Consider the following 19,866-nt stretch of genomic DNA (forward strand, 5'->3'; position numbering starts at 1 on the left):
AGAAGAGAGGCAGCAAGAGAGGCAGCAAAGGAGGCAGCAAGAAACTATTCTGGAGATTTGGAGCCAAGAACAAAGCAAGGAAACAAGAGAATTGGAGAGAGAATCAAGATCATACATCTCTAACTATTAGTTTTCTCTCTTACCTTTGTGTTTTTTTTCTTATTTTCTTTGACTTGGATTCATGGCTAAATTTCTTTGGATATTGTCTTTATTAGATATTATGAACTATTTTTTTTTCTAGTTGCAATTGAACTCACATGTAATCTAGATTTTTAATCACTTCTTGCTTATTTTCAATGGGATTTGAATTGTTTATTCCAATTTGTTCTTAATGCTTTAATTGCATGGCCACCAATTAAATTGATCTAGAAACCTAAACAAACTTGGGAAAGGGAGTTTAGTGTAGACTAAAATTGGGATAGCATATGATCATATTAATTGATTTGCGTATAGGATAGGGATATACCTATAGGCCATATGTAGCCAAATTAGAGCCTGAACTTAATGAGTTTGTTTTAATTTCAATTCACATAGGGATATAGTGTTTTGGTTAAAATAGATATTTTTATAAGATGAGTTGGGAGACCCTTATAAATAATTTAGACTCTAGGTTAGCAATTCAAACCATTGGAGATAAGTTAAGGAAGAGAGGTAAGATTTAGATGAAGTGTGAGGGATATTGTAATCCTAGGCTTGTTTGATTTGATATTTATTTGAGTTTTATTATTTTGATTTTTCTTAATTTAATTTGCTATAACTTAGTTTGATTTGTATTATTTTGATATTGTTTGGATAAGATTAATTTGCAATAATTTTAGTACTTAGTAAACTTTTAGATCAATTCCTGGCGGGATCGATACTCTACTTGCTAATATACTATCTATTCGATACGTATACTTGCGTGGTATAATTTTAACTGACAATGGTGAGAAATATGTTTTGATAAAAGCAGAATGGGATAATAAGGATAAAAACTTGATACAATTGAATTACAAACCTGTAACAGTTATTTTGTGTACTTTTAGTGAAAGTGAATTTAATAGGGTAATTATGTGTTCTTCTACAAAAACGATTTGGGATACTTTAGAAACTATTATAAAGGCACCGGTCAAGTAAAGGACTCAAAGATTAGTATGTTGACACCTGATTATGAGCTATTCAAAATGAAAATGAGGAATCTATTAAAGAAATGTTTGAAAGATTCACAAAGATCGTAAAAGGACTTAAAGCTTTAGGAAGAAAGTTCTGTAATACACAACTGGTGAAGAAAATCCTTCACTACTTAGCAAAGTCTCAAAAACCTAAAGTGATTGCCATAGAAGAAGCCAAAGACATAAATGTACTTAAATTAGACGAGCTTCTAGATTTTTGCTTACTTATGAATGACCTTAGGTGTGAGAAAGAAAGAGATGAGGTAATTAGATGATAAAAAAGAAAAGACACTACTCTCACAGTTGTAAAACAAAGTGATTAAAAGTCACTTAAGAGTGACAATGAAAAGGAGGATGATAAATAGATAACACTATTGACTCGAAGGTTCCATAGATTTATGAGGAATAAATAAGGAAGTAAAAAGCCATTCAAAAGAGAAGAACAAAGAAGAAATTTGAGAAAAGATATTCCAAATGTTGACTATGGAAATGATCACATTATTTGTTATGAATGCAAAAGATTTGGTCGCACTAAATATGAATGTCCAAGACTCCAAAAAAGTCATCAAAGAAACTCCAAGAGAAAAGCTATGGCAGCTGCGTGGAGTGACAGTGATGAATCCCAAGATAAGCAAGAAGAGGAAATTGTAAACTTATGCTTTATGGGAGTTGAAACTCCAAGGTATGTTCTTTAAACATTGCTTCTTGTTCTTATGATTATAATGGTGATGCATATACTTTTGATGAGCTTCAAGATGCACATGATGAGTTGGCATTTGAATTTGAACACATGAATTTGAAATACAAATAAGTCATTTCTAATCTTAAGGTATAAAATAATTGCATGATTAAAATTAAGTCTGAGCTGGATAACAAAGTAAACAATTTAGAAAATGAAATGAATGCCTTGAAAAAAAAAATAAGCAATTAAATGAATTATTCTTTAAATGGAACGTAAGCTCATAGAAACTTAATGAGACGCTTGAAACTTGAAAAGCCTTCTTTGACAAATATAGCTTAGGTTATGATAAGACACTAAGAGAAACAAAGAAAAAAACTTTCTTTGAAAAAGAAAATGAAAAGCATGGTGTATCACATATAGGTGTCTACTATTATAAGAAAGGTCATTCTATATATTTTTGTCCTCTTAGAAAGACACCCTTCAAAGAAAAGATTGTCAAAAAGGTATAGCTTCCAAAAGGAACCAAACCAACATAGGGAAGAATTATGGAAATTTTTGAGATTCCAAGTAAAATTAAACTTGGAAGAACTAACATTCATGGACCCAAGAAAGCTTGGGTAGCAAGGTCAAAAATTGGTTCTATTTTGTAGGAAAAATCAAGGCAAGAATGCATAGACTGAGCTTATAGCAAGAATACAGTGATATCTATTCCATGAATAACTTGCCTATGAAAGATGAATTGCTGCTTGTTTGAATTTTTTTTGGTTAATTGTTCAATGTTTTTTGAATGACATAGATCATGACTTAAAGTGAGTTGATAATTATTCCTAATTACAAACTAAAGAAGGATAAATTCCTTGAATTAATAATTTGAATGATTGATTTTTGATGATCTTGTTTGCATAATAATTTCTACAATAAGATGTACATATCATGTCATACACATGCATCATTCAAAACCAATAGTGATGTGCACTAAACTCAATTCCACTTAGATGATTTCTTGTATTTGATTTAGATAGAAAAATCTTTGTTTTTTAAGCTTACAAAGTTTAAGAATCTACTTCTAGTCTTTAAAAAAATCAATTTTTTAAAATACAAATATTTTTCAAAATGCTTTAGGAATTCAAAAAATTGACATCTTAAATTTCAAGAATTGATTCTTAAAAGGAATTGAAAAAGTCTTGAAAAACTAAGGCCTAAAGAATTGATTCTTACCACCTAAGAATCAACTCTAGCACCTTAAGTTAGGAAACTACTCAAGTATTTAAAAACATATTTTTCTTCTTTAAATCTCTTTAAAAGTTAAGATTTCTCAATCTTTTCTTTAAAGATAATTTCTCTCTCCTAGATTAGGCTTTTAAGAATCAGAAGACTAAAACTTTCACAAAAAACTTTTCAATTTCAAATATGCTTAAGTTCCAGTTGACCAATTTACAAGTACAAGTCATCCAAAATAAAATTGGTTTTGTTTTAAAAAATCAACATCCCCCTTTCAAAACCTCGATTCTTCACACCAAACCTTCATAGTAGAATCATCCATCAAAGAAAATGGCTTCAAAAAGGTTAAGGAAGAAAAAGGAAAAGCTCTGGCAACACCTTCCAAAACTATGAGATCTGAGAATCCTGATTCATTCAACATCAACTTTACAAGTAAAAAAGAAAGGAATATATTTAATGCAAACTACTTCAAAAGAAGGGTAATTCATGGAAGAATTATAGACTTGGAATGGTTGTAGAAAGAATTTAAACTGCCTTATATTGAAAATCTAAAGAAAATGGGATGGTAAAAATATTTGTGTCAAGAAAATCAATTTATCAAAAATTAGGTTAGCTATTTTATTCAAAAGCAACCACTGAATATCAAGGAGATAATGATGAAGATATCAACGACCACAATGATTCATTTGCTATGTTGGTCAGCCGAAAGGAGATCATTATACCACCAACACTGTTGTAAAAATTACTGAAGTTGAAACCTATCAAAAGATATTCTATCATTGAGATAAATGAAGAAAGCAAAATCCTAGATGATGAGCTAGAAGTTGAATTCTTGATTGGTCTAATCACTTCAGCAAAAAATCCAAAGAGCACAACAAGACTCAGTGCAAATAACAAAATTTTGCATTTGATCGCCACACAAACACTAAGACCATCCAACCATAAAAGCAATACAATGATAGTTAAAGACATGTGGTTCACTCATGATATGAAAAAGTGTACTCTAATTGATCTAGCATATTTCATTTACAAAGATATGGAATCAATAGCTAGAGGATGAAAAAATTGTCTACCTTACAAAATTGTCATCTAAAAGATTTGGACAAGATAAAGGTTGATACCTTATTGGACAATCTAGTAATACCTAAAAAAGTCAACAATCTTGATCAAAGGGCAATTGGAAAACTTGATCTTGAATATGATGATGTTAAAAATGAATGGATGAGGAGAAATATTCAACAGAAAGATAAAGATAAAAGAAAAGAAACATAAGTAGTAGATTAGAAAGAAAAGTATGATAAAGTCCATTCAGAATTAGATTTGGACATATTTGATCTACCAATGGATCTTTCAATTCCTTATGAACCTCTTCCAAGGGCAAATGAAGGTCAATTTGGACTACCCAGTATAGAATACATACTTGAAGGTGCACATCACTTCTTCTGTGTCGAACTGGATAGACAAGAAAGAAGTTGGTTAGATAAGTTTGATGAAATCGACAAAAAGACTGATGCAATAATGGAGAACTACATTAAAAAATTTAAACAGATGATTAATCATTGCACTACTTCCTTCATCAAAATAGACAACCATTTGATTAACCTTCGAAACAAAATGGTTCCAATCTCTAGAAATCAAAAGCAATTATCCTAAAATTAGAAAATTCTGTATGAACAGCTCAAAAAGCCATAATTTTGACTTAAGCTGTGACTCTAATCCATTTTTAGAATTTCTTAAACAGTTGCTTTGGATTGGCACTTACATGCATGTTCTTTGTTCAAATTTGATTTTAGTGAAATTGATATTGTGTATATCTCTTTATTCAATGAATATCTATTTTCATTAATGATATTTTTATGCGTTGATTGATAATTGATTGAACTTTTTTGTTATGAATGTCAATATGATTTTTTCCCATAATTCTTATGCTTTATTTTTTGTTCTTTTTTGGTATAACAAAAAGGGGGAGAAATGTTAAAAGTAAATTTGCAAAGCTTAACCTTTCATTATTGTTGGATTTTTTTTTTCAAAATGATTTAAAATGTGCTTTCAAACTAAAATATAAATCTTTTTGAAAAAGCATAAATTCAAAAGGAACTTGACTTGAGAAAAATATTTGAAATCTTGAGCATATTATTAAAGGGAGTTTTCTTCAATGGGTAAATTTAACTCTTAATTTTGTCTTATCAAAAAGAAGGAGATCGTTGGCTTTATTCTTGTTTTCAAATGAAAAAATTCACTAATCTTAATGAGTTTTGAAAATGAATGAAAATGCTTAAAGAAGTGTTGAAGCTGAACTTAAGAAATGCTAAGATTGTTTGAACATGTCTTGAATTTAAATAATTATGTTCTTAAACTTAAAGAAATATCTCTCAAGTTTTTTAAAGATCACTCATTTTCAAAATTCAAAATGCCAGCCTAAGAATCAAATTCTTGAAAGAAAAGATTTGATTCTTAAATGACAAAAAAGCAAAATTTAATTCTTTATCACAAGAAGAATCGATTCTGCATAAAGGACAAGTCAGTTCTTAAGCAGAGATCAACAGTGACGAATTGATTATGAGAAAAAGAGAAGTCGATTCTTGAAAGACAAAAACTTTAGGACTTGTGAAGAACCAACACCTTCAAGACAAAGAATCGATTCTAAAGAGACAGTGCAGAAGGTAGAAATGCAAAGATGAGATAATTGATTTTAGACGGAGAAGATATCGATTCTTGAAACACCAAAAGCCAGATTTAGAAACTTGATGACCAAGGAAAAGATGGTACAATTGGATAAGGATGGACCATCAAAAATTAAGCTTAAATTCAAATTTTAGCACCAAACCATGGTGAAGAATCAACACCTTGAAGCAAAAGAATCGATTTTCTAAGATTGCAAAGGTATCACTTTTGCACCCAATTGTAGAAAAACTAACATCTTAGAATAAAAGAATCGATTCTCCAAAGACGGAACCTCCAAACTTTGTGAAAAACCAATAACTCAGTAGAAAAGATTGATTCTAAATGTACGACAGAATTGTGTAAGTAGGCTGAAACATACAAAAAGTGATTCAAATTTCACTCAATGGGTAAGAAATCATAGAGGTTATAAATACCTACCTTGATGATGTTAAAGCAAGGATTTTGAAGGATTTTGAGCCAATTTGAATCATCTTTGAAGAAGAAAAGAGTGAAAAAAACAAGAAAAAGAGATGTGAGTAGAAAAATCCTATCTTTGAGGAAACCAAATCTTAAAGATCACATTTTTATGCTTCAGTTGATCCTTTTTAAGCCTAAACCTTCTTTCAACACTCATATCTTTAAGAAAGTTCTTACCTTTTTGATTCTAAACTTCCTTATCAGCCTTATTAAAAGTTTTGAGCTAAAGGTTCTTGAGAATCCATTGTTGTATTGGTTATACCTCCAGGAAAAAAGTAAAGGGATTTTGCCTGACCTTTTAAAAGACCATATCTTGTGTAAATGTTGTGCTTGAACTTGAAAAAGACAGTGTCTCGATAAAGGTTACGCTTGATCGTGATAAAAGACATATTGTGAAGGTTACACTTGATCCTGTTAAAAGGCATGTTGTAAAGGTTACACCTAATTCTATTGAAAAGGAAAGCTGATAGTCTATTCAAACTCTTTGTGCTATCAAGGGAGAGGACGTAGGTATTATAAGGTTGAGCCTTTATAAAAATCCTATTGAGTATTCTTTATTTCTTTACTCTTTTAGTTTTCATTTCATATTTTGTTTTGCTGTTTTATTCTCTCACAGTTTTGCTCATCTTCAAAGCTTTTCAAAAAAGGAAAAATTTTTATTTAACAACCAATTCACTACTCCCCTTCTTGGTAGTTTTATTTTAAGCTTATATTTTAATAAAATTTTATTTAAGCAATTAAACTATTTAAGTAAGTTATTAATACATTAACTAATTTACTTATTTTTAAATTAAATATTATTACTTATTTAATTAATTGTTTGCTAATATATTATTTTATATTAATAATTACACTACTTAATTAATGTACACGCCTTTAGATATAATAGCTATTTTTAACCATTAACAACCATCATCAAACAAGTCACCATACATATATAGTATCATGAGTTTTAACATGTGTTAGAAACCACCAGACATCTGGACCATTCTACAACCAACATCAAACAAACACATCAACCACCAACATAAAACAAACAATCAACATAAGTGCACCAACAAACATAGCCAAATGACATCAAACAAGTAGTGCACCAGCTTATAATTTTGAAACAAACAACATCAAACAAGTAGTGCACCAGCTTATAATTTTGAAACAAACAAATAGCCAAATGATATCAACTCACATCCCTTAAGATTAAAATCCACCAAAGTCAACATTACCTACAGTGAGGGGAATTTGCTAAAATGGGGTGTGCAAAGGGTCAATGGAAAAGTCAACAAAATGCCTATAAACAAAAATCAAACCACAAATTAAAGGTTAAACCAACAATAATCAAACAAAAATGGGAAAATAAGAAGAACGAAATACCTAGAGAGGATGAGTTTGGTGGTAGAGTTCTATCCTGCAATTTGGTGGAATCGAGGGTAGAAAGGCTAGGTTTAACCATGATGGGCTTGGGTCAGTCATTGGTCATAGTTGGGCAATGGTCAAGCTATGACACCCCATCCCACATTGAATGTGAAAGTGATTCTTAAGGCCTATATAAGAGTCTAAGTCAATTATTACTAAGAACTTAAGCTTAAGCTTTTGGAGGCCACATAGTTTAGGCTTGAATAGTTACTGGGCTAATGGTGCTTAGACCTAGGTCATTAATATTGGTATCAAAGTATGTGCCAACTTGATTTGGGCTTCCACATTACGCTAGTGAGATCTTGATCTTGTGGAATGGTCTTTAATTATGATTTGATGTGTGATTTTGGTAAGGACATCAAGGGTTTGAGTGGGTGGGATTGTGATACTTTATCCCACATTGAATGTGAAAGTGATTCTCGAGGCTTATGTAGAGGTCTAAGTCAATCACTACTAACAACTTGAGTCTAAGCTTTAAGGCCACATAATTTAAGCCTCAAAAGTTATTGGCTAGTGGTACTAAGACTTAGGTTGTTACACAAGCAATGAGGATAGGCTTTGGGGGTGTGGGTTGGAAAGGTTTTGGGTTGAGGGAGATAGAGAAAAGAGAAAAGAGTAGAAGAAAAAATGGAAGGAAAAACGTCGAATGTGGCTATATAATTTAATTTACTAATGGAATTGTCGATGAAATTTTTTGTCAGTATGCATGATTGACATTTAATTAACATATGACTACTTTCTTGAAAAAATTTTTGTCGGTAATTTGAAAAATCCATTGATAACCTGTTGACATTTTGGATAGGTATTACAGACAGAAATTCAATTGATATTACCATTACTATGTTTCTGACCTCAGATGCTTTATTTTCCATTTACTGATGGAAATAGCAATAGATAATTTCATCGGCAATTGTGATTGATGTTTGAGTTTACCTTTACTGATCGATAAAAAAATCATCGGCATTTTAAAAACTCCATTGATATTTTTGTTGCAGTGTTGTGAAAACGAATGCCTTATTGTCCATTTTTTGACAAAAATAGCAATAGATGCTTCTATCAACAAATGTGATTGATGTTTGAGTTTACCTTCATCAATCAACAAAATTTTCTTCAATATTTTGAAAATTCTATTAGTATTTCTATTCCTATGTTTCTATCTTCAGTCATTTTATTTTCCATTTACCAATGGAAGTAGCGATGGAGACTTTTGTCGACAAGCACGATTAACATTTGAGTTACCTTCCTGATTGACAAAAATTTTATCAACATTTTGAAAATTTGTCAATATATTACTAACATTTAGAACAGCCATTGTTGACTAAATTTCAATTAGGATTTTTTGTCAGTAAATCTGTTAGTACCTTTTATACCTATAGATAAAATTTGTCGATAGTCTTCGCTCCAATTGCTTTTATTACGTGCAAAATAAATACTGACCAAGTACTAACGAAAACTATTATGTTGATGTTCTGTCAGTGTTTTATAAAAAAAAATTACATAAATGTTGTCCCATTCGAAATTCATCTGCAATTGGTTAGTATTTACTAATAGAATTTCTTCAATAGATTTGTTTTTGTTGGTGAAGGTCAAATTTTTATAGTGTTAATATTTGTTACCAATATGTTAAGAACTGAATGAGTCACACACATGAAGAATGTGAAAAGGGGTTTATTAAGTTAGACTTAGTTGAAAGAAGTTGAGAACTCAAAAGACTTAATTTAATAGTTCAATTAATTTTGGGCAATTTTGTGATTAGCATAAAGGTTATGCAATGTCCTATAGAGATTAGGATCAATTCAATTGCTTATAAATATGAGACTTATTTGGAAAATTGAAAGGCAAAACCAGTAATACTGAACTGCTAGAAATCATCCATAAAACCTTAAGAGGCCTATAATGAAAATTTGGAAGGAGTTTATCCTTGAGAATCAGCCTTGCTTTTTAAACCATGAGTCATCAAATCTCTCTCTCAACCAATTGGGCTACTATTTTTCTTCTTTTATTTAGTGAAACTCATGTTGAATTATTCATTGATTGAGGATTAAATAATAGTTGTTTGAAACCTTGTTCATAGTTTAAGAAGAACTAAACCTTATGGATTGCACCTCACCTAGAGACTTAGTGCCCTTGTCGTCGATTAGTGCACTTTAGTGTTCTTGGTTGTGCTTTGATTATTTTTAGTCGAAATAAAGTTCTAATTACCTCTCCTTAGCTAGCACTAGCTTTGCAAGTATAAACAACCCTAACCTCTTTTCAAGTTATCCACAACTGCCATTTGAGTGGATCACCATTGGAGGCTAGATACTTGGATAACTTGTAGTCGACTATAACTTATCTTGTTGTAGAGGATTGAAATTATGCTGAATCCTTGTGATTTCAACTCAAAAGACATTAGGTATATTGATTTTTATACTCCAGTTAGGGTTTATTTACTCTAAATAACAAAAGTATGATTCTCTCTAAGGAAAAAGTTTTAAATTTTCGCTAAATATTGTAATATGATTGCATGCTTTTCCTCAACACCAAGTTCGTGGTTTTAGAGATGTAGGCTTTCAATTTGAAAAGGATGGTAACAAATTTCAAAGTGGTTTTATGTTCACTCTAAATGGTGGACTAGTCAATTAGAAGAGTTTGAAACAAGAAATGATTGTAAATTCAACAACTAAGGCCGAATACATCTTTACATCTTAGGCGGCAATAGATGTAGTTCGGATCAAGAAATTCATCATTAAATTAGGTTTGGTTCCCAACATTGTTAAGTTGATATCCTTATATCATGAAAACAATGGAGCCATTGTGTAAACAAAAGAACCAAGGTCTCATCAAAGATTCAAACATATATTGAGGTGATACCACTTGATCAAAGAAATAATCAAGAAAGGTGACATGAATATTGAATGTGAGCCTAGAAAGATAACCTAGTGGAACCATTTAATAAGGTTTTATCCTAGTGGAAACATGAGCACCACATGGAAAGGTTTTGTACTAGATACATAGATGATTGACTTTAGTGTAAAGGTAAGATTAATAGAGACATTGTATGCTCTATAAGCCAAATGGTTAGGTATAACGTTATTTGAAGCATTTAATTTTAATCAATGGCCTTTTTTTATCAAAGCCAATGGCAAGGCATACAACTATTAGATAAAGCAAACTTGTCTTAATGGTCATGTTTTGTAGTGCCTGAGCCAATAAAGCAAACTTTTCTTAATGGTCATTCTTTGTAGCATTAGAACCAATCCACCATACCTCTTTTTTTTTTTTTGCTCAGCCAATCAAAAGATTTCATTGATAATAAAATAGTAATTACAAAAAGAAAAGCGGCAATGGTTGCCTCGCCAAGACAATGCCCAACCAAGACATTTAAATGGTTATAGCAGATTTACAAAACAATGAGCTGAAACATAAAGATAAAATAAACCGAATCACAAGCAAACAAACAAAACCCATGTCTTCAACAACAAAGAGTAAAAGAGATGTCCTTAAACATAGAATCCATAAGGCAAGAGCAAATCATAATAGCAGTAGCAAAGTAGAAAAACTATGACCTTTTGATAAAAGGATGACAAAAAGATAATGAGAAAAATATAAAGAGCTTAAGAGCTTAGAAGCTTCATCATCAAACATCATCACCAAGTTGAGAATAAAGAAGTTTTATCAACTCCATATTTAGCTGACAAGTCAGCAATAGAATTACCTTCTCGTAGAATGTGAGAAAATTTGATTGTACCTAGCAAAAAGCAAATTAAGTCAACTTTGTTGAATATTTGATAACTCTATGATGTAGAGTTATTTAATCACATTTTGGATGTTAAATTAGCTATGTCCTTATGAATTTGAGTTAGATTGAGTTAGTCTTTTATGAATTTTGTTATGTAGTTTAAGATATGTTAATGTAGTTAAATTTACATAATGTTAATTCATTTTAATGTTGAAAGTCTTATTTTAAGCCAATACTGATTTTGTCCTTGTTTTCGTAGGTGTTCATTGCATAAAAGTGCATAAAGCTAAATGGTGTTGAATTATGTAACGGAGACTAAGTGTAGATTTTCATTGAGTATATAGCGATAATTCATATATAACTTGAGCTACAAAGATTCAATCAACGTGATTCTTGAACCATAAGAAAGCTACGAGGAAATCCTATAATTTCATGTTACCATTTCACCCAGATCAACCTCGAGGTAGGAAAAAATTACATTGCAATATGGGTTACTGAAGTAGTTCTGCACCAAGTTTCTACAAGGAGCAATGCCGTGGCCAAGCTGTACTCAAGGCCGTAGTGTCAAAAAGAGAAGCAACATCTCCATAGAAAAGTCTAAGAGCTCAGCTCTGCAGTAGTAAAGGATGAGGGCCATCGCACCGATTGAAGAACATTAAAAAAAATTTATAAGGCTAGAGCATTGCAGCGCCCATAGAGTAAGGCCACGACGCTTTGACATGGATTATGTAATTGCCACCAATTAGGAATTGAGCTTTTAGGGTTTGTTGAAGGCTAAAAATATGTTATTTTTAGTAACTAAAAGAAGGAGGACAGAGAATGAGCAAACGATGGTTTTTGATAGAAAAGAAAAAGGCTCTTCAATAAAAAAAAAAAAGAAGAAATTGAAGGCAATCGAAGATTAGGAATCGGAAGAGGCTTTGCTATTCTTTTTTGTTTTCATTTCTTGTTCTTTTGCTGTAAAAATGATCTTTTCTCTTAAAATGGTTATGTTTGCTATAAAAAAATCATAAACTAAATCTATTTTCTAAAATTATGGGGTATTTCATTATGTAGTTTGAATATATAATTTCTTTTTGCTTAGTATTAATGGATGATGCATGATTTATTTAATTTTGTGCTTAGTGATTTTCACTACTTGATCACCAGTTGAAATGTATTGGATCTCTAAATGCAACACAATGAAGGGAATTTAGAGTAAACCATTGTTTTGAATAACCTATGTTCAATTCACTTCAAAGTTAAGTGGTCGTTTCGGATTTAGGATAGACATATACCTAAATACCTTAAGCATCCAAATTAGAACACAAACGTAATAAATTTTTTTTAATTAATTTATATAAACATATGGAGTTAGTTTTAAAAAGGCATGTGTGTAAGATCTCAGTAGAAACCTGTACATAATATGAATTCTAGGTTAGCTACATATCCCATAGTCTAAGTTAAAGCGAATGATTAAATTTAGATGAAATTTTGAGAGATACCATAATCCTAGGTTTTTGAATTAATATTGTCTTAGTGAAATTCTATTCTTTTTTATTTACTTAGTTAATAATTATTTTTAGCTTAATTGATCATTCACAATCAAGTGCTTGGATAAGATAAGGTTGTTATAAATTTAATACTTAGTAAGAATAGGTGCAAATGTCTATGGGAAATGATACTCAACTTACCTTTATATTACTTGTATGGCCATGTGCACTTGCGTGTATTAAACCGACAACAATATTTGCCATTTACCCAAAAGTCTTTTCATTTCATTTGTCACCCATGCTAGTGCATTCTTATAGTCAGACTCTATGGTCACGTTAGATCCGATGGTAGGGGACAAGGCAAAAAGACATAAAGCATAAAGGATGGCCATTAACTCAGCAAAGTTAGAATCTCAGCAACCTAGACGCCCAAAAAACACCCCTACAAACCTCCTTTTTTTTACAACACATTAATTTGAGAAATTATCACAATAAAAGATTTCTTTTTTTATTGTTGGTCCATTTTTCTTCTTCTTCAAGAAATAATAATTTTTCTTGAAAAGAACTTGTTTTCTATAATGAAAAGACACACTCTTTTTTATCTTGAATTGTTTAACATTAGCATAAAGTTCTTTTCTTTTTTGTGTGTTAGATAAATAAGCTTAAAGTAAAGTAACTAAGAGGAGGGTGAATTGGTTATCAAATAAAAATCCCATTTTTAAAGCAAGATAGTATGAATATTTAAAAAACATAGTTGTAAAAGTAGATTATGGGCTAAGCAAAGGAAATGTAGAAAGTAAAGAGTACTTGCCAATTTTCACAAAAGTTTAGCCTTTCGATGCCTATTTCCTCTCCCTTGATAGCACAAGGAGTTTCAATCCACTATCAGTTGTCTTTTCAACATAAGTTAAAGCACAACTTTTACAAGTAACTACCTTTCAAGGATCAAGCACAACCTTTAGAAAAGTTACTAGCTTCTTAGGATCAGGCATAACCTTTACAAAAGTCACTACCTTTTTAGGATCAAGCACAACCTTTACAACCAATTTCCTATCAAGGATCAAGTTCAACCTTTTTTACCTTTTTAATGAAGGTATAACTAAACTCTACCTTTTAAAAATGAGGTATAACTTTTAACACTACCTTTTGCTTAGAGGTATAACTAACAATAATAGATACTAGAGAGTGTAAAAACCTTAAGAGCTCTAACAAGGCTGATAAGCAATTTGAGGACAAAAATATGAGAGAATTTTGCTAGATAAGGACTAATAAAGGAATGTTTCACCTCAAAAATTTGTGATGATGAAGAAAGGAATGATCTTGTTGCGATTTTTGCTCTTTTTTGAACCAAAGGAAGAATTTTTAAGCTTTTCTAGCTTTCTAATCTCTACTCAGCTTGTATTCTTTTTTGTCTATTCTTTTTCCCTTTTTTCTTTCTCTACTTTTCTTTTCTAATGTAGGTATTTATAGGTCTTGAGAGAATTTACCCGTTATGGCAAATTTGAAATGATTTTCTGAATGTTTAGGCCAATTGGATTAAGTCTATTGTACTTGAAGAATCAGTTCGTCCATATCGAGAATTGATATCTGCCTTAGTTTGGAACTTGGTAGAATTGATTCTTTATCCATGAGGTATCAATTCTTCATATCATTCCTAAAGTCTAGAACTTCTGTATCCTAAGAATCAATTCTTTCTTCTTAAGATGTTGATTCTTTCTCAACTTGGTTCAAAGGTGGTACCTTTACAATTTTTCAAGAATCAATTCTTCTTTCACCAAGTGTCGATTCTTCACTATAGTCAAGCATCAAAATTTTAATTTTAACTTGATCTTTGATGCTCTAATCGTATCCATTTGTTCCATTTCTTTCTTCTTTTCTAAGGTTTTTGATATTTGTCTTTGATGCTCCAAGAACCGATATCTTCTTCTTCAGGACTCAATTCTTTGTCTTCAGGCTTGTGCTTGTTGACTCTTTCTTACTCAGAATCGACGATTGCTTCATGGAGAATCAATTCTTTCATGCTTGGATTTCTTCTTTTTATCTTCTATTTTCCTAGAATCGATTATTGCCTTCTGAGTTGTCGATTCTTGCCTATTCCAATAGCTTTTATATTTTGCAAAACTGACTTTTTCTTTTTAGAGAATCGATATCTCCTATAAAAAGAAAATAATTTTTGCTTTCTGTATAGTTGAGAATCGATTCTTTACTTTCGATAGGTCGATTCTTAAGGTTGGTAGTTTAGAGTTTGAATTTGTCTAAAAGCATTTTTCTTTGCATAATCAACTTCAAAACTCTTGAAGATTTTCTTCAAATTTAAAAATATTTTCTAGCATTTTCAAAGCATATTTAGATCAATTAATTTTGTCATTTCAAAATCATGGTGAAACTAACATTATGGGTTGGTTAAACTATCCTTCCCCCATCTCATGTACATTTTGATACATGAATCTTTTGTTTCTTTTCTCATTTCTCATATTCCGTGCAATATTGTTCTGCAATTTAAAAATAACTCGCAAGCTCTTCAAGAGACAAATCTTCGTTTTAATTTTTTAAGCTTCTCTTTGAAGCCTTTCCCTAGTAATGGCAATTTTTCAATTTTCTAGGACTATTGATAGATTTATGCATATTCATTTTATAAAGTTATTAAGGACGTTCAATTTCAACTAATTGATTCGATACAAGTTGATTATAAAATGATTAATAGAAACATAATTGTAACATCATAACTCCTTTTAAATATGTAACGACTAAATTCAGGCAATCATGCAAATAAATTCGAGAAATGAACAAAACTTATCTGATAATCTGGTGAAAACTATTTTGCGGTTTTCTGTGTCAACTCTTAAAAAGTCAGTTATCTCCAAGTTTCTTTCCATTGGGTTCCTTTCATTGAGAATCATTCTGTCATCTCAAAAAATTGCTTCCATAATTAAAACGGTTCCAAAATGTGGAACTTTGTAGCCATTTTGTTGAAAGAACTACATATAGTCCGAAAATAAGCCTAAAAGATTGTTGTTACATATGTGTGTATGGAACATTAATCGATTAAACGTGCTTCAAATTTTCAGTGTTGACCTCTGTTTCACGTTAGTCGATTATCATTGAATATTAGTTGAGTAATCTTGCTACTTAATCAATTAACTTATCGAATTTATTGCTTAATCTTTCCCTTCCTTCATCTTTTTTGGAAACTTTCTCAACATGGTCAACTTCCATCTTACATCAAATACCAAGTACCAATATTTGGTACTTCAGCTGGTGGTTTAATGATTTTGCTTATACATTTAATTATGCTCAATATTCATTACCAGAGACTTGATGGAATCTGAAAGTACATTAACTTCATAACACAACATTACTGAGAAATATCACTACTTTTCACTTTGCACTTGCAGTACATTAACTTCAAACTCCTCGGTTTATCATCTCTTGGAAACGTTTAAAAGATTCTTCGCGCTGAATCTTCAGTTGGTTGCGGAAATTCTTGATGAAAGCATCAGCCAGTTCATTCACGTCTCCCCTCTCTTCCTCTACAACCAATCTCCTGCTCATCCTTTCCTTTTTCTTTGTATTGGTGTTCTTGTTTTTCCTTTCATTGCTGTCATGTAAGGAAACCTCGCTGCAACGCTCCATTTAAGCAGCTTGTTTGATCAATGTATGTTGGCCACGACAGATCTTAATTAGACGCTGAACTTGGAGATCGAAGGAAGGAGAAGGTGATTGAGAACTAATCCACGTAATTCTTAAGTGATTGTTGCTACAAAGAAGAATCTTGCATTTATAGGTACAATCAATCTAAACTAAGAAACACGAGTTAAACGTGGATAAGAGTAGAGGAAACATCAGAGAAGTTATTCAAGTGCTTGAATTATGCTCGCTTATATCTTAAAAGCAACATTTCGCTAGCAAGGCGGGCTACAAAGCAACACCGAAGAATACCCTTATTTTATTGGCAACTTGTTAGAGGACGTCGATGGTGATCCCATTTGCTAGCACCTTATGTATGATCAGATTCGTCAGACTGCAACATAAACAATTCAAAAGTTTTACACTGCATGTTTATTTGATAATCACTAAGCCTGGTCATTATTAAATTTCACCGATATTCATGTGATCACATTGCTTCGCTGGTTGTTGTGTAACATGAAGAAACATAACATCACAATTACTAAAAGATCGACAATGTAAGACCAAAAATTGAAAGAAACTAGCTAGGAACCAATTAAAGCAAAAACTAGATGAAAGATGTGGTGAAAAGGGTTGGATTTAATTATTAACAAAAAACTTCGATGGTTTAGGTTCTTATTCCGTCAAATGCATATATGCTTCAACACTATCAGCTAATAAGTCAAAGAATACCTAACTTTTGTCAACAACTTTGGTAAAAGAGAATAGATTTTCAAATTTGAATTGTTAAAGTCCCTTTTTTCTTCTTTTTTTATTATGTGGTGATAACCACATTAATCATGCTTCACATGCCACGTGCAAAATGTGACTAATTTCTTATCATCCTACCAAAGTAAATATAAAGAAATCAGAGCACATGTATTGGAAAGAACACAACGTGGCAATAATTTATCATGTTAAAATATATCTGCTATTGATTGCAAGGCTAGCCCTCCCGTCCGGAGACTGAACACTTTGTTTACTTAATTTTGATAAATTGAAGAAGATAAAGAAACTGTGAAATAGTGCTCGTAATTTTTGGATACAAACACGATTCACAATTACGTGAGTTTAGATTTTGTATAGTCGAATTTGTGTCATAATCATCATGCCAACCCATTTATGACCACAAAATTTGCGTTTAACTTGGATTGGCCACCTTAACCTATTTATTCCCAACAAAATTAACATTTTTGCCTTCATGCTAGATTTGAAGAAGATTTTAGATGAAAAGCTTTAAACATTGAAAGGTTCAGCGAAAATAATATTTCAAGTTAATAACAACGATCGTTATTTAAGAAAAACAATAAAAGATATGCCAAAAAAATTATAAATTAAATATAAAGTTATCTCATAAGTGATTTGCAATTCTAATGACCAACAAACAAGCAACTTTTGTCTATATAGATATATTAATGGATTTAGATCCATTTAAAAAAATCCATATTCCAACAAGATTTATAGAAAGACTAAGAAGAAGAATGAACATTGCTCTGGTATGTTTATTTGGCAATGTCCTTGTCTTTCGACCTCTGAAAGGAACTCATTGAAGAAGCCCAAATTCTGGGTAAGACATGCTTCTCGGAGGATGAATGCTGAAGTTGCTTTCTATTCTGACTTCTGTCTGCCATGTATTGTTTATACACTCATTTACAGGAAGTTGAACGCAATTCTTCTGAGAATAGCAAACGGATAAAGAATTACCATGTGATGGTTAAGCGAAACATCAGAATCAACTTTGTAGAGTTGTAGTTTTCTCGACTAAGAGGTATGACTTTGGTGTGATTGAAAGCAAAGGAAATAGCAGAGTGTCTTTAGAAATGTGCTAGTACTTCCTAGCCTTTGTGCTAATGTAAAACGCCTTAAATGTTTGGTTCCCAACAGATGTTTAATTAAACCTTTTATGTTACCTTGCAACTATGCCGTAGCATCTTATCATATCTTCAGAAGTTTCCAAGTAATTCACATTAGCTTTGCTCAGAATGAATATCTTGGGAAACTTCCATTTAGAGAATGCTTTGAATGACAAGACATTTGGGCAGAATGTCAGACAAAAGCTCTAACCATCTTAAGCATGGTAGATTAAAATCTGCATCCCATGCTCTACTCGGTTCCTTCGGCTCATGTTTCTGCATTTCTGCTTGTAACCATGTTTCTGCAATATCAACCTTGCAACTAAAGAAACATAATTCCATCTCAACTTAAGTTTAAATACTAAACTAGGTTACATGATTTTTGTTCCTTCCCGTTCCATTAATTCAAGAACCTGAGAATGGACAGAATAGCCGAGAGACTAGAGAAGCAAAAGCTATTCACAGTAATTTTCCTTCATTATTATATAAATGATGTAAAATCTTACATCTACAGGACAAATTTTACTATTTCTCATATCAATTGTTCTGTGTTGTGGAAACAAACATACAGTTTTATGTAGCACCAAACATAATTGGATATTCAAAGATGTTATTTGAGTTGCTTCCGCAGATCACATAACTAGAATGCTTAAATGGGAGTATGAAGTAAAACAGAAAATGTAAGGTTGCTCCCACCTGCAACAGAACCAAGGCATTGATTCTGCAAAAAAGGGCAAAACCAAATCTTTAGCCACAAAGAATACCAACACAGCAATCAGATTTCGTACAATAGAACACTCTAATAACCGGCTTGAAAACAACTGAATTCAATGAAGCATCTATTTAACCAAAAGTGATTACTGGTATTTTTCAAATACACCTCCATCGTCAAGGTGCATAAAATGTAGACAAAGTTGGCTCTATCCTCATCTTTGGTACTATTACGTGTCTTTATTCAACTTGCTCAATTGCACATGCTTCTTAAAGAGCAACCGCCTAGACTGCTTTCAAACATTTTCTTTTTCTTGATTGATAAACTGCTTTCAAACTACTTCTGTATCCTCCAGTTATGCAATATTGCAAAAAGTTTAACAGAGTTCAATTGGGGTGGCCACTGAACACTTCTTGAGAAATTGTGAACATAATAGCAAGATTCCAAATGCCACAGCTCATCAGTATGTGGGTATTAACAGGGAGAATTGCCACCAGAAACAGGCATCAATCAGAACTTCAGTTAGGGAAACTACTTTTAATTTCTTAAAGTTTTGGCTAACCCATAAGTACAATGATCCAGGGAAGGCATTTTTTAGCTGACTTGAAGTTGTTCATTTCGCAGCCTTAGATAGGAGCAAAAGTGATGTAGGCGCATTAAGAATTTTATTTTATTTAGTATTTTCATTAGCTTAGGATTTTATTTTCTTTATTTTATTTAGTTTGAAATTCTTTTTCCTATCTTTATTAGAATTTTAGTACTTTAAGTCTTTATTTAAGATTAAGATTACTATTTGATTAGGTTTTATCTTAACTATTATAAATAGGTGATCTT

The 19,866-nt window shown here is 31.5% G+C and overlaps 1 protein-coding gene across 1 annotated transcript in view; it reads right to left on the reverse strand.

The window, feature by feature from the left end:
- Positions 1 to 18,776: 18,776 nt before the first annotated feature.
- LOC110412332 (DUF538 family protein, putative (Protein of unknown function, DUF538)) overlaps positions 18,777 to 19,866 on the reverse strand; it is a 7,179-nt gene continuing 6,089 nt past the window's right edge. The window contains exon 2 of the mRNA XM_021422863.2: positions 18,777 to 19,041. The gene's annotated coding sequence lies outside the window, so the exon portion shown is untranslated. The remainder of the gene's footprint in view (positions 19,042 to 19,866) is intronic.

This window comes from Theobroma umbraticum, unplaced genomic scaffold, assembly GCF_002168275.2.
Source record: "Theobroma umbraticum cultivar Fairchild unplaced genomic scaffold, ASM216827v3 scaffold_95.0, whole genome shotgun sequence".
In the NCBI taxonomy this organism is placed as follows: Eukaryota; Viridiplantae; Streptophyta; class Magnoliopsida; order Malvales; family Malvaceae; genus Theobroma; species Theobroma umbraticum.